The sequence below is a fragment of the Spea bombifrons genome, chromosome 5 (assembly GCF_027358695.1).
Source record: "Spea bombifrons isolate aSpeBom1 chromosome 5, aSpeBom1.2.pri, whole genome shotgun sequence".
NCBI classification, from domain to species: domain Eukaryota; kingdom Metazoa; phylum Chordata; class Amphibia; order Anura; family Pelobatidae; genus Spea; species Spea bombifrons.
Genome location: NC_071091.1, coordinates 97,916,049 through 97,942,384, shown reverse-complemented (window position 1 = coordinate 97,942,384; position 26,336 = coordinate 97,916,049).

Genomic DNA, 26,336 nt, shown 5'->3' with positions numbered 1-26,336 from the left:
TGTATTTAACCTGCCCCACCCTGTACCACTGTTTTCTATTTGCTTTACTCAAGCAGCTTGGCTCTATTTTCCCAGCTTTAATTTAGATGTTCTATTTTTTAATTAGAGTTAGTGTTAGGCGTGATGTGAAATACCATGCTGGTATGACAAGCTTACATTGTATGGTCATATGATAAATTAAACCTTTACATATTTGCAGTGGTGTCAGGTCCTAGAGCTAGCCTGTATTTTTCTTTTCTATCTTTGTTTCTACCTATATCCCTGTCATCTGCTCCTGTTTGCCATGCCTGCGTGTCACCTGGATCTGCCTATGCACCTTTATAACCAGACCAGGCCTGAAAACATATCCTGCAGGTAAGAATTATATTTATCTTTGTCTTTGTACTGGAGGCCCACTACTGTGCCTTTTTCTGCATACTGGACTACCTCTTTTGACAGCAGATCCCTTGTGGTTCATGGCTGTTTATCATTCAAGTTGGCCTTGCGAAACAAAGGTTGAGCCATGTGAGTCTTCCAGTCATGTCATCTCACTAGAGCATTGGTTGAGTGGGTGGTTGAGTATATTGTCAACTAGGTAGTGGATTTTATTTTGTTGGTTTGACAGCTCAACTGACAACGTATTTAAAAGAAAATGTATTTAAATAAATGTTTCAATGCTTTTCATGGCAACCAGCTGCAAGTTAAAAGATGATACAGTATATATCTATATCTTTCCATCTATCTATCTATCTATCTATCTATCTATCTATCTATCTATCTATCTATCTATCTACCTACCTATCTATCTATCTATCTATCAAATGCATGGTTTGTGTATATTCTGAACAAAAAATATTTGACTGCTGGGACCCTACATGAGTGCCATGTGCACAGAAATAGAATCATGAAATATGGGGCTGGTATTCACTTAATTCCAGGGCTAGTTTTTATTCTCAGTCTGGCCTTAAATAAGGATCTATAAGGGGGTGAAACCAGAACTGCCAGGAGCTCCAGGATTACCCGTCTATGTCCTTAACACATATCAAAATGTAAAGCTTTCATTTTTATTGAGCAGTCATAGTTATGTTTTTGTGTACTTTTTTAGTTGACGACTCTTGAATACCCTATACAATTCCAAATAGATACAGTAAGCAGTGATGCTAGGCTTTTCTATAATGCTTCTCTATGTGAAGTCAAATAGAATGTACAGGGCAGACTCCTGGCCAAACACAGCCACTGGATGGATTCGCCGTATGCTTGTGCATACATGCCCCCGGGTATAGATGCTTGCACTCATTAAGATATCCTGTGCGTCTGATTAACTGGGTACAGTAAAATAATCTGACGTAAGAGGGGTGCTGGGCGCTGAGTAGTAGAGCTGTGTAGAAGCTGCTTGGCTCTCATTCAGAAAGGAACAGCTTTCTATGAAAACATTAATTGTGTCTGTTCATTTAATGAGGCTTCTTCTGGGATGACAAACAGAACTTTAGAGAACCTGCATTTAGCCTGTCTTTTGATTAATTCTCACAAAGATGGAACTTTTATCAAAATGCCTTAGAAACGGAAGCGATAAAAAATAACAGGATAACATCACAAAAAATATAAAGTCTAATTAACGGGCTTCGTTAGTTCCATCTGCAGAGCCAATAAGTAACACTGTTCTATATAATTAAAAGTCTAACTTTCAGTATTTAGGTCAGGAAAGTTTTTCTCTACTTCTTTTACTTTTGCGTTTGCAGAATTCCTTAGAGTTGTGTTCTATTATAACAGATATCTATGGAAGCCATGCAACATAATTTGCTTAAATTCTTTCGCGGGCATATTTTGCAAAAATCCTTTTAAAAGAAAAAAGTTAAAAGGAACTAAATGTGTACCATTTAATTATTATTATTAATATTATTCTTCATAATAAAAATCATAATACCGTATTTGCTCGATTATAAGACGACCCTGATTATAAGACGACCCCCAAAATCTAAATATTAATTTAGGAAAAAAACAAAAAGCCTGAATATAAGACTACCCTATAGGAAAAAAAGTTTTACTAGTAAATATTAATTCATGTAAACAATATATATACTGCTAACAGCAATCAAACTCCTATCAAGCCAAGGCAGCCAGTACATGCTGGAACCTGGGGATGATAGGAGTTTGAGTACAGCCTCCCTATGCCATGCTACCACCCCCCCCTTACACATCCATGCTATCACACACACTCATTCACAAACATTGAAATACTCATTCATTCCATTAATCACACACACACTCAAACCCCCCACCCCCTTACCTGAACTGCAGATCTCCCACTCGCAGACTTCTGCAGGGGCCCGGCTGTGCGAGCAACTTCTCTGGCCCCGCCCCCAGAGGAAGGAGGGGGAGGCAGAATTATGTGACACTCTGCTAGCTTCCTGCTGCTAATAGAAGAGACGCTGCTCGGGACCGAAGCACCGGTAAGCAGCCTGGCCCCAGCAGACATTTTTTTGAGGTCTAATTAGAAGACGACCTCGATTATAAGACGAGGGGTATTTTTCAGAGAATTTGCTCTGAAAAAAACCTCATCTTATAATCGAGCAAATACGGTAATAATAATGTTATATTTTATCTTTGCTAATTGTAATTACCGTATATATATTATATTATATGCAACAATGTTAGGTTTTATGTGCAAGAATTATTTGTGTCTAATCTGAAATAAAAATTTATTCATTTGTAATGCAAACATTATGGTTCTATATGTATGTGTGCTTGTATATGTATATAATATTATTATTATATTATTACATAATTATATTATTTATAATATATTATATACACAAGGAGAAGACAGGTTCAAGGTCAAGCCGAAGTCGGGGTAGCAGAGGTCAGGAAATACGAGAGGGTGCACGGTGGTGGAGGGAGTTCTCCCTCTCCTCCATAACGGCTGCTGGCTGATGGAGGGAGGTCTCCCTCTCCTCGGTACCGGCAGCTGTGACTGCTGGCCGCCGGAGGGGTGGGTCTCCCTCTCCTCAGTACCGGTGGCTGCCGATTCAGGTAGGTGACAATATAATTGTTATATAATATAATTAGAAGAAAGACTAAATATTAGTATATCTATAAATACATGGATTATGTCTAAATTGATACTCAGTTATATTGAATGACATGACATTGAATGTTATAATTTTGAAAACTCAAACTCAACTCAGCTTAATCGGTTCAATAAATGATGATCTCATACTATTACATTTGACCTTGTGCTTCCCGCTCACAATCCTCCTTCTTTTTGTTCAATTAAAATGCATTTTCTTATAATTCCTTTCATTCTGTATGAAAGACATTTTGGATAAGTATATTTCTGTAGTTATTAGAAGTCAGGCCCATACTAAATCAGTTTTAGAGTCACTCATATCTTCAATGAAATTAAACCCTGGTGTAGGATTAGTTTTGCGGATGTGACTTCTTATTTTTACTGCAGTTAATGAAGAAAGTATAAACTAGGCTTTAGACTTCAGAAAATTACATCAGCTTTGCCTCCAGGACACAGAAAAAATTGTCTTATGTTATACGTATAAATACAATAACCACCCATCAGATTTGTGCAATCTTTCTGCTCATTAACCTATTCATAGACACTGGCATCTATATTTTCTTTAAGGGAAGCCACTAGCACAATGTTTACAGCTTCAATTACAGCGTAAGCTTTATGTGTCCTCAGACTTTGCCTTTAAAAGACCAAACAATTCTATAACTTAACAGAATCATCAACTTCCTTTTATTGCCAAATCTGTATCTATAGCATTTCAGCAAATTATACTTTATGGTATGTGATATAAGACTATTTACTGAATCAAGTGGTTGGCAAAGTTATCTCTGCTGACTAGACCCGACTAAAGCTGCATGCCCTCATATGATAACTCATAGTTGTTTGCAAGTAGATGTGTACATATTGTAAGTTGCAGGTATGGGTATGCAAGCTGAGTGACAACTCACATGTCCTCACATGCAACTTGCAGAATAAAAGTAAAAGAATAATTACAAGATGATAATAATAATACTAAAGAAAATAGTTATAAAATATATATATAAAATGTGTAGGCCTATGAAGATATTCCATAAAAAATTAGCTGTTTCCAGCTACAATAGTCATATACAACATTAACGACGTCCACGCTGTATTTCTGATCCATTTCATGTTATTTTAATGGGAAAAATTAGCTTCTCTTTAAAAAACAAGGGCATTTCTGAGTGACCTCAAACTTTTAAATGTTAGTGTATACATTTAGGATCTATCATGTTGCCTTACATAGAAGTTATTTATATTCACGCATTCAAAATAAGATACCATTTAATTAGAACACAAGGCTAAAATATCCGTTTGAAAAAAGTCCTCCTCCTTCCATGGGTTACTTACTTATCTAGACTACTGTCCATGAAGAAGTCTTAGAAACACTCAGAAGTTACAAATTTAAAGATATTCATCAAAGCCTCTTGTAAGCTAAAATGGTAAAACTTCTGGACAGACCCATGGATGACTTGGCTTGGGACACATTTTGGGATAACACCAACGATAATAAAAAAAATATTTATCATCGTTGGTCTATTGTAACTAATCTCCAGTGAAAGTAGTTTTTAGAGAACCTGCTTTTTTCCCATAATCATCTTATTCCATATCATACTTCTTGTTTATATAAACTGATCACAGAGGGACGGATTGTAAGACTTCTCTTTCTTCTGACAGATGTGTCATAAGCATCTGAGGAGCACCACAGGGAATAACCTAACATCTAGGTGTTGTTATGACAACAGATAACAAACGTTGCGTTGTAAACATCTCTATAAAGTTATATTTTATAGTGGTTTCTACATCTTCCTGTTTTAGAGCATAACATTTCCTATGGACTGCTATTAATCTTTATCCATAAAGAATTTTCCTAACTTAAAAACGTATAGTTTTTCATTTCTAGAGTATTGCATATTTAGAGTTGTAAATACGCTACCCTGCATATCAAACCATCAGCAGTACTTAAAGTGCCAGGGCGATCTCATCATCTCCAGCTGAGCCCGGATAATAAATATGAATAGTTTTACAAATTTTAGCTTATACACACCTGTACAAAGGTGTGTTTTTGAAAGAAAATCGAATTCAATCCATTAAAATAGTATAAATGGATCAGAAATACAGGGTAAATGTTCCTTATGTTGTAAATGACTATTTTAGCTGGAAATATCTGATTTTTAATGGAATATCTTTATAGGCACAGAGGCCTTTATCAGCAACCATACTGTGCTCTCCTCAAAAACTATACAATCCTCAAAATGTATAGCACGACACACATGCTCATACGCACATTCTTGTTGTTACAAACTTGGGGCTTTCCAGTCGCCCCTAATAATATATCTGCTTCATAAGCCCACAATATATTAATCTTCCAGTTTGCTACTGCTATATCAGTAGATTGCTCAGCAAGTGTTTTCTCTGCATTTAATTACACCAAAATAAAGGGGGTTTGGACGTGTCTAGATTTCACCTCAAGGTACCAATTGTTAAGCTTGGCTATGGATGAATAGCTTTGTTATTGTTATAAATGAACAGAATTTTGTCAGACGAGATATAAATAAGTATTATATCCATTATAGAGACACAGGTAAGCTTGGTATGTGAGTGTAACAGAGACCAGACAGCTTATCTGGCCTTAGCAAACAGTTCAGTCAAGCAGAACTTCTTAATTTGATAACAAAAATTGATTTTCTCAATCCAATACAGGACAGCTTGTCATTTTAATTAGTGTTCTTTCTGCTGCACTAAAGTCTCTTAATATTATTGCAGCATGACTGATTTTTACAGGATCCTAAACCTAGGCGATACGGAAAAGAATCAGAAAGCTAACAAAATGCCTTGTTACACAGATCTTTTAGTGGTCCTACAACATATTAAACACCAAAAGATGACCAGGAACCTTCAGTAGTTGTGGAGATAAACTTTCAACCATCATTTTGAAATTTTCTGACGTGGAGTGTTTCCACCAAGACCCTCCACTGGAAGTGCATTGTTACATACAGTATCTCACCAAAGTGAGTACACCCCTCACATTTTTGCAAATATTTTTTTATATCTTTTCATGTGACAAAACCAAAGAAATGACTCTGCTGCAATGTAAAGTAGTGAGTGTACAGCCTGTATAACAGTGTTAATTTGCTGTCCCCTCAAAATAACTCAACACACAGCCATTAATATCTAACACCTTGGCAACAAAAAGAGTACACCCCTAAGTGGAAATGTCCAAATTTGGACCCAACGTGTCAATATTTTGTGTGCCAACCATTATTTTCCAGCACTGCCTTAACCCTCTTGGCCATGGAGTTCACCAGAGTTTCACAGGTTGCCACTGGAGTCCTCTTCCACTCCTCCATGACAAGATCATGGAGCTGGTGGATGTTAGAGACCTTGTGCTACCCCACCTTCCATTTGAGGATGCCCCACAGATGCTCAATAAGGTTTAAGTCTGGAGACATGCTTGGCCAGTCCATCACCTTTACCCTCATCTTCTTTAGCAAGGCAGTTGGAATACTGCCCTGCGGCCAAGTCTCCGAAGGGAGGGGATCATGCTCTGCTTCAGTATGTCACAGTACATGTTGGCATTCATGGTTCCCTCAATGAACTGTAGCTCCCCAGTGCCGGCAGCACTCATGCAGGCCCAGACCACGACCACCACCACCACCATCAAATAAGCTTATCTTGGTCTCATAGGACCACAGTACATGGTTCCATTTTTAGTGAACTTTACATTGTAGCAGAGTGTCATTTCTTCAGTGTTGTCACATGAAAAGATATCATAAAATATTTACAAAAATGTGAGGGGTGTACTCACTTTTATGAGATACTGTATGTCATGGCCTTTGGTAACCAGATAGTTAAAGTTTTTCCATTACTACTATAGGTGTTGGCGTTCCTGAGGGAGGTTTCTCAAAATGTAGAAAGTTATATTTTATTCATGAACACTCCAGCTGGAAGAAAATATTACTGGTTAGTAGAATTAAATTAAATTAGTTTATAGAGCCCCATAATTGCTGCTACTGCCACCAGGTTGGGTCCACAATGTGTATCTTTCCAACCAGTGACACCGTGTACAGTCTCAAAGTATCAAGGCTGCACAGCCTTCCCCAGTCCAGATTGTAAAAATGATTGCATCAGCAAGTCATCTAGATGGCTGTAGACTGTACTTATGGTATGGACCTGAATACAGTCTTTCTTATTTGACCAGACAAGGCCAAGGACCAAACAGCTACGACAAAAGAGACAAAAAAATCAAAAGACAAGAGGTGATTTAAAAACATATCTTCTATTTCTATGTTTGTTTGTTTCAGAACTTGTTAACTATAGGAAACTGTATGCAAACACAGCAGGAGTCAACCAGAATTGTGTTAAGGAATGGGGCAAGTAGTTAGGTAAGTATATATATTTCCCTTTCCCAAAAAGATCACATTAGATGCATTAGACAGATTAAAACATAATACTATACTGTATTGGATGTAGTAAAAACAGTAGATCTGTTTCTTAACTGTGTGGCAGCTTTTCAAACATGTTGGAGACTGTTTGGATTAATTAACAAACATTTCCTTGTGCATGTATCAGAGGAATTAAGTCTTCTAATTAATACACATGTATGAAAAACACTTAGTCACTCCCATCCCACACACACTCATTTAAGTTTCCAAGAAACCCAAAGAAATAAAATAAAAATAAAAAATACATAGCGTATAACAGCAGCTGTGCCTGTTCAATCTGAGTTGTGATTTGATGGCACATAAAAACCATTCGGCTCATCTAGTCTGCCCATGTCCGCAGTCATAACCTGGCTCAAAATTCAGTAAAAATACCGGCGCTTGGAGGATCAGGGGAGAGGATGTCACTGGAAGCAACTCTATTTTTGGAGGAAGTTCGCACCAGGAGATGCGGATAAAGACAGAAAAAGAAAAACAAAGGAGAGAAGACGAAAAACAAGTAGATACGGAAGTGGTCGACAGAAAAGGTAGAGAAACATTTACAGAGCGTGACAGAGTGAACAAGAATCAGAGTAAGTCAATCCTCCCCACTGATCTTAGTCCGAACAGAATGGGCAGAGAAGGAAATGCATTGCCCAAAAACATGTCTAGAAAGCACCCTCTGAATGAAGAACCCTCATGAAGTCGGTAGTTCCCTGCCAAAAAAACCCAATTTCCCAATTCCCTTTGAAATCACTGGGAGCACTAAAGGCAGAAGCTGCGGAGGTCTTGTTAAGCGCCCTGGAATGTTCATGAAAGTAAGCAGTGTGCTTGGCTGAAGGTTAGTACCTTGCACTTGCACACTGTTGAGTAGGAGATGCATTGGTCTAAACACATGACAAATAAATTTGGATGAAATAAAGGGCTGGAATGTACCTTCATTAAAATGTTGTCTGCCCCAATCCCATTAATTAATTGCTAGTAATGTAGATGTGATGATGGAGGCCAAAAAGATTTTGGTGATGATCATAAATGCAAAATGATGCCATGCTTTCTATGACGTTACTAGAGATAAGATATGGTAGTAACCAGGAGTGTAGGGCAGGCAGACTTCAATTTAGTAGACAATGAATTATTCAGAAGGCTAAGGAGCAATAAAAGAAAGCATAAACTTAAAAAATGCCATCTTGATTTAAATATGAAATGGGCTCTATTCCAACTACTAGTAACCCTGGATCTCTTTCCCTTAGCAGAGTCCCCAAGCCCTTAAATCTGGATTGTGCACTGGGTGCCATCTAGTGACCAACTTTCAAAATGACCTATGAAAATGTTTCACTAAATACACAGTAAAAGCTTTAAGGAAACAATCACCTTCAAAGCTTTTGGCATTACCTTAATTCTATTAAAAAGGTTGATATCTAGTTTTTGTGTTGTCATCAGTGTAATCGTTTTGGAAATATTTACGTTAAAAGTTTACCTCTAATAAGCTGTGATCTATTGTTAAAGGTTTCCAGAACTAGCATTATCTAAACATAAAATTGTCTAAAATGTATGAAATATTGAGAAACAAGTTCTAAAATGTACCCGGGCTCCTGCAAACCTATCACCGAGAAGTAGGACAGTCAAAACGAGTAACAAAGAAAACGTGAGATACTACATAGTATTAATTTGTTGTAGCACAGTTTTTGTACTGAATTCTATTTTTGGGTTGGGTTTTATACTCTATGAATGTTTACCAATGGGCTCGTCAAGAGCAATTTAGATGTTTCTTGCTACAATAAATAATATTTGAAATCTGCCCTTGCTACTCTTCAAAAAAAGTTTTCTTTAAAGACTTCTACACCTTCATGATGTTTCATGCCATCATGAAAGCAGTGTACTTTAGAGCCTTTTATGAAGGTACAGGACAGTAGTTCAGAAATCTGTTCCAGATATGGTTACAAGGGTATTTAAAGCAATCTTTGACATCATTTACATAGTGGCTGGATCCTTTCTATGCATGATCCCTCTGTAAAACACACGGTGGACAGGACTAAGTAGCACACTTTGAGCAAAAAAGTGGTTGCCTCTGTTTTATTACTCTTAGATGGAATAGACCCCATGGGTCAGTGTTGCTCGTCCTTACATGGTTTCAATCTCTCTTATGTTTTTGTAATATTGTGTATTTTTTCTCCAGTAATGATATTTTATTAATAATATAATATAAAGGAATGTATATGGTTTACTTATATGAGGCAACAATGCCTATTAGAGTCACATCTTATTTTATCAGTTGTCCTCTTGTGTAAAGAAGAAGATAAAATAGGTTTGTAATTAACATTAAAAAAAGAAATTGAATAAATACTGTGCTTTTGCTGCTCTCTTGTGGTTTGAACATTTAATGCACAAGCCTAACTGAAATGCATTAATGAGGTTTTAAGCAAATAAATGAGTTTAAAAGAAAACAGTTTTAACCCTTTTGTGCAGAGAATTACTGCCCCATTGTAATAAACCCCTTTGAGAATTTTGCAATGATTAGTTCATCTCCATTGTCCTATTTACAAGTTTTTCTTACAAATCCTGTAATGTGGCATGTGTTTGGGTGATGTGAAGTTTTATTTCCAGAATTCACTGAGCTCCCTGCGAAGGATGGATTCGGCCAATCAGGAGAGGCTTCTGAACTCTCAGCTAATCAGGAGAGTTGAGAAGTCTATCCTGATTGGCTGAGACCTCCTTGACTCAGAGCTCTCATTCTGAGACAATGCATTGTCCTGGATTGAGGCTACCCACTACCCGGGACATAAAGTCGCACTGTCCCGGGCAAACCAATACGTGTGGTCACATTACCAAGGGAATTTATAATATTTAATACCCCCAATCCCAGTAAGTGTGGGAGGGAGCCACATGTGCTTCCCGTAGATTTGACTGTAAGTTGGTTAATATATTATTAACCACACCTCATTGCAAATAGGGTGGAATGAATATTCATCATCTCCATTGGTTGACAGAAAACCCCTGTTTATTACTATAATATATAACTTGACGCAGTGCCTCACAGGATGGTATTCCACAGGCAATGATTACAACACATTACCTTTTTTTGGGTCCCCTTAAGTTTTGGTCAAAGGTGCATTGAGTGCTGTTGCTGGTGATAAGTGCAGTCTGTGTACACATAGGGTTTTTTTCACAAAACTGAGGTTTCAGCTCCTCTACTTCACTATACATTATGGAGATAAAGCCTCAGTGCGCATCTGCTGCCGAAAGAGCTTGGCTGACCCTATATAATGTCAGCCAAATGGGGTTCATTTCTGCTATGTCCTTGTTTAACTGTAATTTATCTCTTCCTCATTTAGTGTACTCACACAAATTATATATATATATATATATATATATATATATATATATATATATATATATTATTAGGAGAAGTAGTGCTGTCCTTTTAAACCATACTCGTCTCTATAATCCATGCGAAGCAAAAAGTAAAAAAAAAAAGAAAAACATTAACCGTTTTATCTGTTATAAATTGTACACAGCTAGTGCAAATGAAAAATAAAAAAACCCAAAATACGTTTATGAAGTTCAACCATCCTGATTTTAGCTTCACCTCATTTGCCTACGTTTTTAATTTGTTTTGGCAGTTATGGGGTAAATATTAAGACATGCGTATTTTTTCTGAATTGTAATATTTTCAAATTTGGTGTCATTCCCCTCTCACCCTTGCCTCTCCCCCTCTCTCCCCAGCTGTCCTCCATCACTGCAGGCCCTCCAAAAGCTCTGTGGAGTAGGCCGAAGCCCCGGTCTGTAGTAGTACTGCAGTAGAACTTTGGTTCCTGTATTTCCGTTGACTTCAGCTTCCTGTTCTCCTCTGCTCTGCTACAGACCCTCTGTTGGATTCTCCGTTACTTGACGTTTGGCTTCTCTATTGGACTACCCCGTCTGCCTGTTACCTGACCCTTGCCTGGACTACCGTTTACTCTGCTCGTCGTCTGCCCTTGACCTATTGAACTGTTTACTGACACTGCTTTGGACTATCCTCTGCTCTTACGCTCCCAGCCCAATCCTGATATTTGGTATTTTGAGTATATGATTCTGAAATGTAGACAACAATCTACTTTTCAAACATTCTTTTCAACACTGCCTTGAATTTCTTGTCCAGGATATGCATAGCTGCAGAAAAAAATACAAATTTGTGTTCATCAACATTGCCAAAGTACAATAATGCCCCACATGCACAGTTTTGGGTTTGGGGCAGTTTTATTTTATATAGCTTGTTTTTAGGTGAGAGTTATGGGGTGGTACAGGTCATTGTTTTTGTGGGGTATCTTTTATTTATTTTCACTTTAATTATTATTATTTTTTTTTTTACTTTTTATTATATTATTAAATATAGGCCTTGCCTGGGTTCAGTGATGGGTCTACTCAATGTAGCACCATAACTCTCTCATAAACTAACATCCATACACTCTCTGTGCTCTCATAAACTAACATCCATACACTCTCTGTAGCTTTGAATTCTGTGTGAAAAGCAAGTCTTCTGACACAAAACTCACCATTTAAGGTATAGATCAAATAAATAATGCATGGAAACCTAAATTGCAGAAATACTTCACAGGTTGCAAATCCCCAAGGCCAGCCCTGGCTCCCAGATTGCACACATAGGAATTCATCCACAGGACCTGCCTAGCACTTAGATTGGTCGCATACACACATACTCATCCATTCACTCATTCATAAATACTCATTCCTTCACTCATTTAAAGATACTCATTCACACATACTCATTTATATTCATGCATGACACTTGTATCAGGTGCTAGTCTGGGAGCGAAAGGCAGGGGCGTACAGGTACAGGTAATAGACAAATCACACAAGACACCGAATGCCAGAGGGTTACACAAAACTCGTGATCAACAGTCCAAAGTGTCGGGGCTGGCAGCGGATAAACGTAGGTAGGATATAACACGCCAAGGTGAGGGCAAATGGAGAGACGGAGAACCGATGAGGCAAGCCAGAGGTCAAAATCCATGGAATCTAAAACAGGGCAAAGCCAAACGCAGGGAATGGAGCCTTCACATGAAAGCACACCATATCACTGAATGAGAGTAAGAGAGGGATTTAAATAGTGCTGCTAGTGTTGGCTCCACCTCCTGGTGCAGTAGCTCCGCCCTATACTAACTGATATGTGTGAGGCAGCCCCTACCTCCATACAGGTACCTCCCCCAGTGGTGGGATGTGTCGATGTGTCTGGGGTGCCCTGTCCCGCCCCCCTGCATTAATGAAGGCCTTCGTGAGCGCTGCCCATGATGTTTGGGCCGAGTGAACTAATTGAGGCCTGGGATTTGGCCTATGGCGCAACCGCAATGTTCCGGGATGCCCGCAATGGAGGTAAAGGACGCCCCAGCCGGGTAGACGTGCAGGCCAGGGCCTTTAAGCTTTCAAAAACATGAAAAACTGAGGTCAACCCTCATATCGCATGGGCCTAGGGTTAGTGGAGTCTGCATGGAATATTTTTTCAGCACCCCACCCGAAAACACACATTTACACCAAAACACAAAAAAAAGGAAAAATACACTTGCTCCAACACCGCACACTATAAGACCACACATGGTAACATCTAACACAGACTGTAACAACATGCTCACATGCTAATGCCAAACACACACACACACTCTAATATACACTAACACCATACACTTACACTAACATACACTAACACCATACACTTACACACTCAAACATCAAATACACACACACGCGAGGCACTGGGCTCATGTACAAAAAGGGGATATGCCCATAAAAGCTACTGCACAACAATGATCTCTAATAGTAAATCAGAGAAAGGAATACACTATAAAGTGAAAAGTAGGGCAGGGAAAATATATACTGTGACCAAAAGTATGTGCACACCTGACCATCACACCTATATGATCTTGTTGGACATTTCATTCTTAAACCTTCCCCCCCTCCCGTTGCCACTATAACATCCTCCACTCTTCTGGGAAAGCTTTCCGCAACATTTTGGAGCGTGTCTGTGGGAAATGTGCCCATTCAGCCAATGGAGTATTTGTGAGGTCAAACACTGATGTTGGCTGAGAAGACCTGGCTCACAATCGGTGTAACAATCAATCCCAAAGGTGTTCTATGAGGTTAAGGTCAAAGTTCTGTGTAGGCCACTCAAATTCCTCCACACCAAATGTATTTGTGGATCTCTATTGCAATAAGATTATTATAGACAGATTTGTTGAGCATTTCTGCACCTCTCTTTCTTTGCAAATCTGTCTGCCTTAGTCTGGCTTTTTGGAGTACTACTGTGAAGGGGGATAGCCCCATTCCTCCGATCAGTGGGAAAGGGTGTGAATGTAGGCTCTGCCCTTTTGCAGAAGTACTCCAGGAGGCTTGGCTAAAAGAGCTGATACCTGGGAGAAGCAGACAAAGGAACAAGAAGATACAATGCAAGGAGCAGAGCTGCGGAAAAGGAGACAAGGACTTGGAAGCGGTTGGCAGAGATGGTAGCGAGACATTGAGATAGACAAAAGGGACAAAACCATTGCATTAAATCTCATCTGTCACTTGGTCACCCAGTGCTCAAATTTGTCCTCCTTGCAGGGAAGTAACATCTAGTTCAGGCTAGATTACCATACCAAATGCGTCATCTGCAAACACGGACACATGGCTTTTAATACCTATTGCAGGATCATTAATTGAAGACATTAAATAACAGTGAACCTAGGAGAGAACCCTGGAGAACTCCACTAACCACTTTTGTTCATTTGTGGAATTTTCCATTAACAACCACTCTCACAATTCTTTTCATTAGTACAGTAAGATTGTATGTGGAACTGTATAGAATGCTTTAACAATATATAAATAAATCACATCTACTGAAAGACCCAGGTCTGTACTTTTGCTCAACGCTTTATAGAATACAATTAAGTTAATCTGACACTATCTGTCCTTCCTAAAACTGTGATGATTCTTACTAATGATGGACAATATGCAATTCTGAATATTATCCCTAAGCAGGCTTTCAAACAATTTCCCCATCACAGATTTAGTCTTTTAAGCCACTTTTGAATATTGATAAAACTGCAAGAAAAAATCCTTGAAAATCAAAAACAATGGCCTACCTATTTCTTGGCTGTATTCCCAAGGTACACAAGTATGTATATATCATCAAGCCCTGAATTTGAACCAGATTTAGCAATTTTATGACCTTGTCCTGTGTCAACTTGCAGGCATTGGTTCTGGTATACACAGAGGCAAATTAATTAACATGAATTCAACAGTTCCATTCCTTCGTTTCCATTCGTTAGTATATTTGAAAAAAAGGAAATTGGGGGTTGTCTTGCTGTCATTGGCATCATCTGCTTTACCCATTTTGATAACCTTTTTGCAAAGTTATGCCCCTGATCCCTTTCATTTCTATGCTATATCTTTTTTCCTGACTGACTGCTTCATTCAGGCACACTGGTTTTAATTTACTATGGTTTAGGAGTGCTAAACATTACCAATCATATATACTATACAATGCCCAGGTTCCATCAATGGCTTAAAATTGGCTGAGAAGAGACAAGTTGTAATCACCGATAGCCAGCGTCAAACCCTGATTAGAATGCACATGGGTTTTATTTGCGATAAGACTTTACCGACACTTAAAGTATGGTTCCAGCTTCTTGTGAAGCATCTCTACCTGGAATACAATGACTTTGAAATAAAGAGATGCACTTTTCTGGAAATAATAAACACGCATAAACTCACCTCGAGATAAGATCACTTGATTCGCACGGTCTTGTTATTGCCATGTTCATCACTGTGCGCTGTTTAACAGGCTATCTGCACCTGATAGATGTGAACTCCAATACTCAAGCATAATCTAGCAATGCATCAATGACCTACCTGATTACACAAGTTCCTTACTGCACGCAACATTCTCCATCTATCGGCTGAGGCCAAAGGTTGAAAGCTGAGTACAACAACGCAGATAATGTCACCTTTTAGAAAGCATAACTTCCCCTTGAGTCTCTTTTATGTCCAAATAGATTCATTTCTTTTTAATAGTTGCCATCCCTGATCATTGTCCTATTGATTTTTGCACAATCCTGTATTGCTAAAATGTTTGAGCTCATAAATGAAACAATTACCAGGACATTATGGTGATTCTTGTATAATTGCAACTTACAGATGAGGTATTTTTATAGACACTCGTGTTAATGTTCATTAGAATTTCTATGCTTTCTGTTGGTGGAATAGAACTTTACCAATGGGAGGGGGTAAGGTAGAATGTTTCAGCATGACAGACAAATCCAACCAAACGTTCTAGTAAAACAGCAACCCATGTTGCAGTAAATGTGTTAAACATGGTTTATTTACTAAAATGTTGGGTGGTGAGTAGAGTTCAGGGTTTGGTTAACCTACCAGACTAAAAACTTAAGCTGCATGCTCCTCAACTTCTAAAACTCAGACAGGGAGCTGTAAAATTGATGGATATGTGTGCTTTTGTAGAACAGACCTCCATCACTGCTCCCATATGGCCAACTTGCAGCACTCAACTACATGTAGGCGACTTAGGGTGACCTCATGTCCCAGGACAGCCTCAATCCCCATGAGAAGCCTGAGTGAAGGAGGTCTCAGATTTTTCAACTCTCCTGATTGTCTGGGAGTTCAGAAGCCTTTCCTGATAGGCTGAGTCCTTCACCCCAAGCTCAGTGTAAGCTGCAGCCAGCGCCAGGTATGTGTGTTTGACTGTGTGTATGTGACTGTGTTTGTCTGTTTGTCACTGTGTTTGTCTGTTTGTGTGACTGTGTGCGTAATGTCTGGTAATAGAGGAGATAATTTTCTGAATCTGATCATGCCTGCTAATAGAGGGGTTAACAATCTGAATCTACTCATGTCTGTAATGATAGTATGTATGTTATGAAATCTGAAATCAACATGGTTCCCAAGGCTTCCTAATAATCAATATAAAATATGATATGTGAATCAGGGTGTATGTGATATTTATACATATAAAATATAAAATGTATTTATGTGTGTGTGGCAGTATGTATATGTGAATCAGTGTGTATGTGAGATATATATAATATAAAATGTATTGATGTGTGTGATGGTGTGTATATGTGAATCAGTGTGTGTATGTATGTATGTATGTATATATGTGTGTTTGTGTAATCTCATCCACTTCATAGTGTGTCCCTGAATGTCAGAAATCAAATGTGGTCACCCTAGAAGACGTATGCTTCTTCAGCTTTATTCCACCATGAACATGTGTGGAGCCACAAACAGGACAACTTCACCTCTATGCCCAGAGACAGTTTTAAGCAAGTGATAGACAAATGCCCAGGAACGTCAGATAATTAATTCTTAGGATATTTTAAAGCTTTAATAAATTTATAAATTTGTTAGCCACATAAGTTTATATTTATCAACAAATCAAACATCAGCAAGTCCGACTATACATATCAGCAAGTACAATATAATGTTTTTTTATGGTTATGGTTTTCAGTGTCAAAAACTTTTCCCGGGAAGCTGCGCTCAGAGAGTTCATTTTTTTTAGCAACAATATATTACTTAATCAGGGGTCTAACTAGAAACCACAGGGTCCTGGTGTGAAAATTACCCCAGGACCCCTCAACTTCACTAAGCAACATGACCCACAGGGCCATCTTTGCCCTAAACAGCTTGTGAGTGCCACATTTACCCCAAGCACCTTTCTAAACAAATTTAGGAGGAGACAGGAACAAACGGGTTGCAGGGTCGCCCCGGGCCCCAGCGCAATTCTGAACGCTGCCACCCCTGTAGTTACGCCACTGTACTTAATGTAAGGAAAATAAAAATGTACGTTTTAAAAATAAATCCCCCTTTTCTTCCACAGGATGGCAGCGCAATTCAACTGGAAAACTTACTGATAATGACTTGCAGCTAAGCAGGCCACTGAATATGCCATCATGATTCATGTTAACTTTTATTTTAAAATGTCCCATTGTGTAGTATGAAATTTGTATATAAAATATACTTACTAAATATACAACAAATCATTGAAGGCGACACTGATGACATATATAACTGGATGTGTAAACAGGCATTCCTATTCGTATGTAGCTTATACACCTTTCCATAGGTGTTGGTACAGAACAATCAAGTTTTCAGTAAACCAATAAATTAAAATTTTGTTAGGAAAAATATTTTAAAGAATTAATCATGAATTATTTATATAGCAGTTGGCTGTTGTAAAGGTACAACTCATAATACATATACGTACTGTATGACTTTTTTTTTTACTCAGTGGGGTGATAGCCATGGTGCAGGGGCAAGTCCTCTTCAGAATCTCTAAATGTCTATCAAGACACCGGAAGGATGTGAAGAAAGCAATGAGATTTAATGGAACTTTTATAAATGTTATTTAATGAAGTAAATGTGAGTAATGTAAGTTAAAACACTGATGCTACATTGAAAGAGGAAATGGGTTCAGAATCTACTTAACCTTCATAAACTAAACTACTGTTTAGAGCAAAAAATAATGCTTATCTGATCAAATTAATAATTGAGTATCATAAGCGTAAAAGTCTATCAACTATACTCCATGCTCAACCCTGGGTTTACAAATGCCTTCCTAAATGAGGGAAAAAAGGGACCCAAAACACAGTCAAGACCACAGGAAGAAAGCAGGCTACTCATCTGCCTCCAATAATGGGGAATGGTGCAATAGGGTGCAGCAGGGCCTACAAGTTGGCACATGGCGGTCCTAAAGTTAGTGAATGGCAGGATCCCCAGCCTGAACACTAAGACCTTCAGCAAGAAAATGCTATTAAACTGGGCATTCTTAGCTTCTGAGTTTCTAATTATCTAACACTTTCCTGGGGGAATTATTCTATATAACTTTAATTTATGGTGGAGCATATAAAAGGTAGTTATTCAACACAGCAAGCTTAACACCCTGTACTCACTTTGTGGGCAATTGCCGCATTCAAAGAAAGAAAAAGTGGATAGTCACACATATATTATTGCTTTCCTCAGAAAAGGTTTTTTAATATTATTTTTAAGGTCACCAATAGCTTAAAATGTTTTTTTTACACAGAGGGTGCTATTTAAGAAGCCTAATAAATAATATGTTGTATAGATCACAGGCTGTTGTTGACTAGGAATAGTCTGATCCCAAGGAAGGAACTGGTCACTACCTGCAGGGTAATTCAAATAAGAGGACTTTAATAAAATTATTAAAAAAAAAAAATAGTTAAACAAAAATGTAATAAAATGTAACAATAAAAAGACCCCCGTGATTTCACCATGACACCATAAGGTGTACTATCCATAGCAATATTTTTTTTAAAAAAAAAGTCCCCAAATTGGCGCTTTATCTTCCCAAAAATCTTGGGGTGTGTTAAAATACCAACATTTGAAATACCCTGTGGTGTCTAGTTTTAAAAAATATATGGTTTGATAGGATAAAGCTGAATTAGCCAGCTCCAAAGATGTCCTAGGACATAGGTGTAGGTTGACCAGATGCCAAAAATGCACACCCCCCCCAAATGTGGCCTTTTAGCCTAAAAACACGACTCAACTATTGTAAATGGGTGGTATCACTGTATTTGGTACATGTAGCTGAACGCATATTGGGGGGGGGGGGGTGTTTAGCAAGGACATAAACCAGGAGCTGTAAAGTGATACCTGAAGTACAATGTGTGTGGAAAACAAACTTGCAACCACAAACTTTGAAAAAGGCTGGTTGTAGAATTAGTGCGTGGAAAGTGTTAAAATACCACCATTTGAGATAACCCAATGTGTCTAGTTTCTAAAAATATACGACCGGCTTCAAAAATGTCCCAAATACGACAGGATAAGCATATTTAAAAATATGTTTTTAAAATAGCAACACGCTACTTGCACTTATTGCCCTATAACATGCAAAAAAAAAGCATAAAACATTGGAAAAATGTAAGAATCTCTTATTTTTTTCATTGGCCTTTGTAGATGATTTTTTTTCTTCTTGTCCTGGAAAAACCATATGTAACTTGTGTGTGTACACTAAATGAGGAAAAAGAAAACCACAGCTTAACACAAACACAGCAGAGACCTCCTCGGTCACAACATTTTTAAAAACAGCCTGGTCCTTAAGCGGTTAATGTTGTGTTTTACTGTTTTGCCATGGTTACTGTTGCTGATATGTACCATGTCTTGTATCAGCAACAGTAACCATGATTGTTGATTGCTTGATGAACCTTGTGTGTTTGTGCAGCTTCATAGTACCAAACTTATAAAGGCATGAGCTCTTTGGGTGTACTGCTTTCTTTTTGACTGTACATAGTATGTCTGTATATACTTTGTTATGCTGTTGGCGGTTGTATTCTGATGTTGCATCACTGTATGCCTTGTATATGAAAAGTATTTGTTGTCTTGAAATAGCCACCTCTCAACTTCATGCAAATGGCAATGGAGGTCTACACAGGCCTTAATTGTTTTGTTTTTTTTACTCCCGAGGCCAGTTAGTATAGAACAGAGGATCTCCATACTCTACATTGCCTGCAAAAGTAGATCACTTGGGCAACTACCAGGAACAGTGCTGAACATTAGGACTGCCCTTTGAAATCCAGGACTGTTGGACTGTGTGCTATCCATCTTTAGGAGAGACAGCCACTATTTGAGACCCAAATTCCTTTGTCCCTGTTTTTTCCCCCCGATGTCTCTGTTTTCCAGGAGCTAAGAATTTGAGTTGGATGTGAAGTTATCACAGTGCTTGACAGCCCTGAAAGTACATATAAAATACATATACAAACCGAGTTAATAAAAATAAATTCCTTGTAAAATCACACAAGTCCTGTCCTTGCTGCTTGTAAAACCATGGCTCCTAAAGCAAACGTGTCCCTCTTTTGCTGTTTCAAGGGTTGGTAGGTCCAACAACTTAAGGGGCATTAAACCAAAAAAGTCCAAAATAATGCAGTTCAAGTGGATCTTTGTAGGCATTTAAAAATAGTTATATATCAGGGGTTGACAAATTTTATTTCGAGCCAGCTTTTTTTCTTTTTTTCTATCCAATAACATACACTCACACAAGCACTGGCTAACACTATACTTATAAATATATTTATTTATAAAAATACACTATGCACACATACACTAAATCTGGCAGTATACATACTTAGAGAGCGGGAAAGAGAATTCTACTGTGATGTTATGTGCGGCAAATAGAATTCTGCTTGGTTCAAAACATGTTATCCAAATATATAAGGTATGTACTAAATCTTTCATTTTGAAATCATTGCATTAACTCTTTACATCTCTGGCACACAAAAGGCAAGTTGTTAACAACATGTTTTGGACCACTTCAAAATACTTTTTCAAAGCGGATCACAGTACGTAAGTAGCAAATATAATTGACCTTGGCCTTCTGGCCTAGAGTTTTAACATTTGTTCACGTCAACTCTGGGGCCTACAATGAGTTTTTGAAGCACACAAAATAATGTTTGTAATGTACTTAGATCAAAATTTACTTAATTAGAGCATTTTTGTCTCTAAAATATGGTCTTCTTTTTAATATAACTGACCCTTTTAATGTCATAGATTTTAAATATCACTACTTGACATTAATAATATGCAGCAAAAAGATGCAATATTTCTAAACATGTCTATTTCTAGACAAAAACTGGTCTACCGTAGTTATATTTCAAATAATTAGGCATGAAGTATTCATTATATTCAAGTTAAAAATGGTTTTGTGTCAGGGTTCCACCCTACCAGCCTGGACTATGCGATAATCATATCATTGTCATGTCTACCTGCAGCCACTAGTGGCCACCCTTCCCTCTCAGCAGCACCCCTTTGTAATTACTTGGGACAGCAGAGCCACGTTTAGCCCTGCCGGTTTATACCTGCTCTGCCCTTCAGTCTGGGCCTTTGCATTGTTTGGCTTGGGTCCCTGTTAGTCTGCTTGCATCTATAGCTCCTTGTACTTTCTTCTGATCTCCCGTGGGCTGGTTAGTCACTTGATTTTACGCCACTTCACGTAACTACGCTGGGTTCCTGGCGAAAGATGAGACGCTGTCGGCGAGCAACGCGAAGGCAGCCTTGCGGCAGTGCACGGGAAATCTGCAGTTCAGGTAAGGGGGTGGGCGGGATTGGACACTTGTTGCAGGAGCGGGCGGGATTGGACACATGTTGCAGGAGCTGGCGGGATTGGACACATGTTGCAGGAGCGGGCGGCATTGGACACTTGTTGCAGGAGCGGGCGGGATTGGACACATGTTGCAGGAGCGGGCGGGATTGGACACATATGTTGCGGGAGCGGGCGGGATTGGACACATATGTTGCGGGAGCGGGCAGTAATGGTCAGAAATTCAGCAGGAGCGCGCACAGTATAGCTACCTTGTGTCTTGTTCCTGTGCTCAGTTTTGCCATGGGTTATGACGTTTGGCATTTAATTTTATTCAGCAACCTCACCTTGTCTTTTTAAAGTATTTTTACTTTACAGCATTTTTGTTCACAACTGACTAAAAATCCCTATCTTGACCAGGGCCATCCTGACCCCTGGTTATCTCCTCCAGGGCTACCTTGTGGCATCCTTCAGTGAAAACCTGAGCCTCTACTAAGGGGAGATCGGGGTACATGAGATCGGGGCCCCTCCAAGAGTCACCTACCCCCTCCCTTAGACCTCAGGGGTTGCCCAGGCAACGCCACATGCTTTTCATTGCTGTCATCTCCAGATTCCTGGTGATGTAGTATATAGTATATGACTGGCTTAGTGTAATGTGTGTGGCTCCAAGGATCCAAGCAAAGCAACACACAAAGTATAATGTTTGTAATACAGCGGGTGCTACATATATCTCTTTCATAAAAACTAAGAATACTCGGTTTTAGACACATCAGTATATTAACATACAAATCTCTTAAATATCAATCGTTATAAAAAAATTATTATAATTCACTATAAGTTGATAACATGAATAAAATCGTGCTGAACAATATAAGAAGTCATTTTGTGGCTAAATGTTCAGAAATAAAGCTTCTTTATAAAAGTTACAGAAATATTATTTATTCAACTCTATTATATTATATGTTTCTGCTTTTAGGTAAAAAATAGTGACAGGTGAGTTTAAGACTTCATGATTTTTGACGATTTACTCAGTAATGAGTAGTTATAGAAGTAAATATTAGCAAGTCAGAGGCTATTTGCAAATGCTAGTTAATCTTCAACAACATATCTATCACATAAGCATGTAAATACAGAGGTCACATACAGAAAAACATAACAGCTGCTTGGAATAAATCCAGCAATAAAAAGGAGACTATTTTTTTTTTTTAATTTCCATTTTAAAGTAAAAAGACATACACCAGCTGTGCATGGCGAAAATACCGAGACCACTGTTCTTAAGGTCAGATGACCCTCAGACAATTAATCACTAAATCCCTACATGGTAGTTGGTTGAAGTGTTTCTTAGTATATTTCTGAAATTGTACTGCTTTTTGTATTTCTTTTGTTATTATTTTATAAAAAAATGAAAAGTTGAGTATAAGAAGGAATATTACAAAATATGGTATGTATTTTATGCATATATTACAATTGCTAAAATAAATTAGTTTTAATTTAATTTGTATTTAATGTCAACCAGAAGGATTCTCAAATAACCCACATTAGAATTTATACAAGGATGTCTTGACCATCTCCAAATATGATGAGAAGGGCTATTTAGCCATACTACCATATTTCTCCATAGATCTATTCCCAAATCCCCGAAGTGCAAACTACTAAAGGCTCCTAAGGATAGCATTGAACTTGAAAAAAAGGGCAGAGGAGGGCTACAATATAATACGGGAATATAACATTATTATTATTATTATTATTGTTTTATATAGTGCGATCATATTCCGTAGGGTAGACAATGGGTAGACCGGACATAACAAGTAGTATGTAACATAACAATAGGTGAGGAGGGACCTGCTCAAACGGGGTTATAGACATGCTAAGGCAGTCCCTTCCTCCATAGATTTTGATTAATCAGAGTGTCCAGCTGGGTGATTAACCCTTTCAGCCCTCTGTAGAGCATATTGGTACGCAGTGAAAACCTGTGACAAGAAGCCCATTAGGACATAGTTTTGTGTCCTGACTTTGTTGCAGTGGCAGGGACATCTCCTTTGAGATTGACATCTCTATCGACAACCCGGACCTTCCCCTGTCGGCAGACGCCAGGATTGCATTGTATGCCATCATTCAAGGAATGCACGATCATGTGATTGGGTATTCCCTTCCAGTAGGTCTTACTGCTGACTCAGCATAGTCTTTCCCATGCTGGCTGATCCCACGTATTGCAATTGGTAATTCAGGGTTATGGAGCCCTGCTTGCTGATCACAGTGTGAGCAGCACAGACAGATTAGGAGGAGAAGATGGAGTTTCTCCCCATTCCAAAAAATAAAAAAATAAGGGACAAAAAGGAAATTGATGAATTAAATCTAAATAAAATTGATAGGGACCCCAATGATATCATCATGACTTTACTGACATCAAAAATGTATGAGATCCAAAGGGATCTTTAGCCCTTCCACTATATAAAAAAATTGCTATCCCAAGCCTAGGGCCGGGCTGGGCAGGGGGGCAATTGCCCCCCAGGCCGCCCGAAATCTAATCTAAACGACCGCTGGGTGCTGATGCCGCCAGCCGGCGCTACTTTAATACTTTTTTTAAAAAATATAATATGGCAAGCCGGATCGGCTATTAAATGAAAAAAAAAATAGTATTAAAGCAGCGCCGGCCGGCGGCATCAGCACCCAGCGGCCGTATGCGATGGCCGCCAAGTGATGGGAGCAGCGTGAGGGGTGAAAGCTCCGCCCCCTCTCACTCACCTTTCACCCCTCACGCTGCTCCCATCACTATGCGGCCATCAGATTGATGGAAATCAAATCTAAACGGCCGCTGGGTGCTGATGCTGCCGGCCGGCGCTACTTTAATACTTTATTTATTTTTAATATGGCAAGCCGATCCGGCGTATTAAATAAATAAAAAAAGAATTAAAGTAGCTCCGGCCGGTGGCATCAGCACCCAGTGGCCGTTTAGATAAGTTTTCCAGCAATCTGATGGCCGCATAGTGATGGGAGCAGCGTGAGGGGTGAAAGGTGAGTGCGAGGGGGCGGAACCACTTCACTTGACTTGCCCCCCCAGGCCTTAGGCTGCCAGCCCTCCCCTGCCCAAGCCCCTTACAGCAATAGCCTCCCCTGCCAGCACTTTCCAATAACCAATAATTATGATGTTTTGTGTATTTCCTTGGTTTTGGGATAGTGAGAAGAGGTTAGAGATAGATTGTGAGAAAGGGGAGAGGTAATAATATCGAAACAAAGAAAAACATATAGGGGAGAGATAACGAGGAGGAGAAAGAATGGTGGCAGTTGCCATGTGTGCAACCTGGGTGCTGGGACAAGTTCTGTGGATGCAATCTGGGTACCAGGGCTGGCCTTTGGGGTGTGCAACCTTTAATCTATGCCAGCTATGTGGATCAGTGAATACTAATGTCCAGTTTTAAGTTGAGCACATCTTGGTAGTTTTTTTTTTGTTTTTTTATTCTAACTTTGTTTATACCTTAAAAAATTAATTTGTTGATCTGTGATGAATCAATATTCCTATTCTTAATTGTGCACTCTGATGGGCCGACCTTTTATAGTTTATTCTGCGTTCATGGTGTAGCTGGTCCTTTTATATATTTAAAGGGGCCCCCACAATGTATAATTATTGCACACATTTTACCTATAACTACTTTTTGGGTTTTATTTTAGCAAGGAGTCGTAAAGGTTTATAATGATTAATTATTGCCAGTGAGGAATCCATTTTTAAGTTCATTTTTGATCCAGGAAGGAATGTTCTCCCATTTCATCTTATTGTATTAAAAAAAAAAAACACATCCATGCCCACACACACTTACACACACATGCTCAAACATACATACATACATGTATGGTCATAAACGCTTATAGACTTTCTCTCCTTCCCTCATTCAACCCCACAGTGTAACTGTAAATAATCTTCCCTGCTTACACAATGAGAGGGGAGTCTTTATCTGCGGGGTCACGTGACCTTACCTTACGTGACCACAATCTGTTCCTGCCTCCCTGGGCCAGTGACACCGGGGGCCGGTCCACCTCCCCTACTTCCACCGCATGGCGTCATAACCCGGCACTTGGTGTTAATTTGGGGCCAGTTAGAGGGAGATCTATGATCTCCCCAGCCGGCCCATAGCCCGCATGGATAGTCTGGGGCTAAAGTATACTTTAGCCACAGAGTCTCCATTCAGGGTTACGAATTTGCCCCTGAGGAGAGCAATGAGAATGATTTTAGTGAAAAATTAGGCAGCGACATATTCTGGACTAGGCCCTGGCCTAGGGTGGCATGTTTAAGGAAGCGATAGAGCCCCATCAAAAGTCAGGCCCCATGCTGTCCTGGACTATTTACAAGTGTCATCTTTATCTCCCCAGCTGGCCCTTTTAGACAAGCTCAGCACAGCCTCCATACACTGGACCATGAGCATACTTGGGAATTTGTCTGTTCAGACAGGTGCCTGTGTATTTACTAGACATTTTCATTCAATTTCATACAAACTTGTTTTTAACTTGTTACGTTTTGTACATCTCCAAAAACGAGGGCAATGTCTGACAAAAATGCAGAAATTTTGTTAAATGTATTCACTCTTATGCCTGCATGCTTAAACAAGCTATGATTAGCATTTTTGGCAGCGTTCCCAGAAAATATGGTTATGGTTCAAAGTGGGTACATGTGTTAAGCATCAGAGTCCAATAAGTATTAGCAAACACAAACTCCACAGGAAACAAGCAAGGACTGGGTGCAAAAGGTTCCCTACAGCAAAAGAAAAAAATTAGGCTAAGAGATACACACACTATGCTGGATATACGGAAAAAAGTCTGTATTGGAATGTGCTAGCTA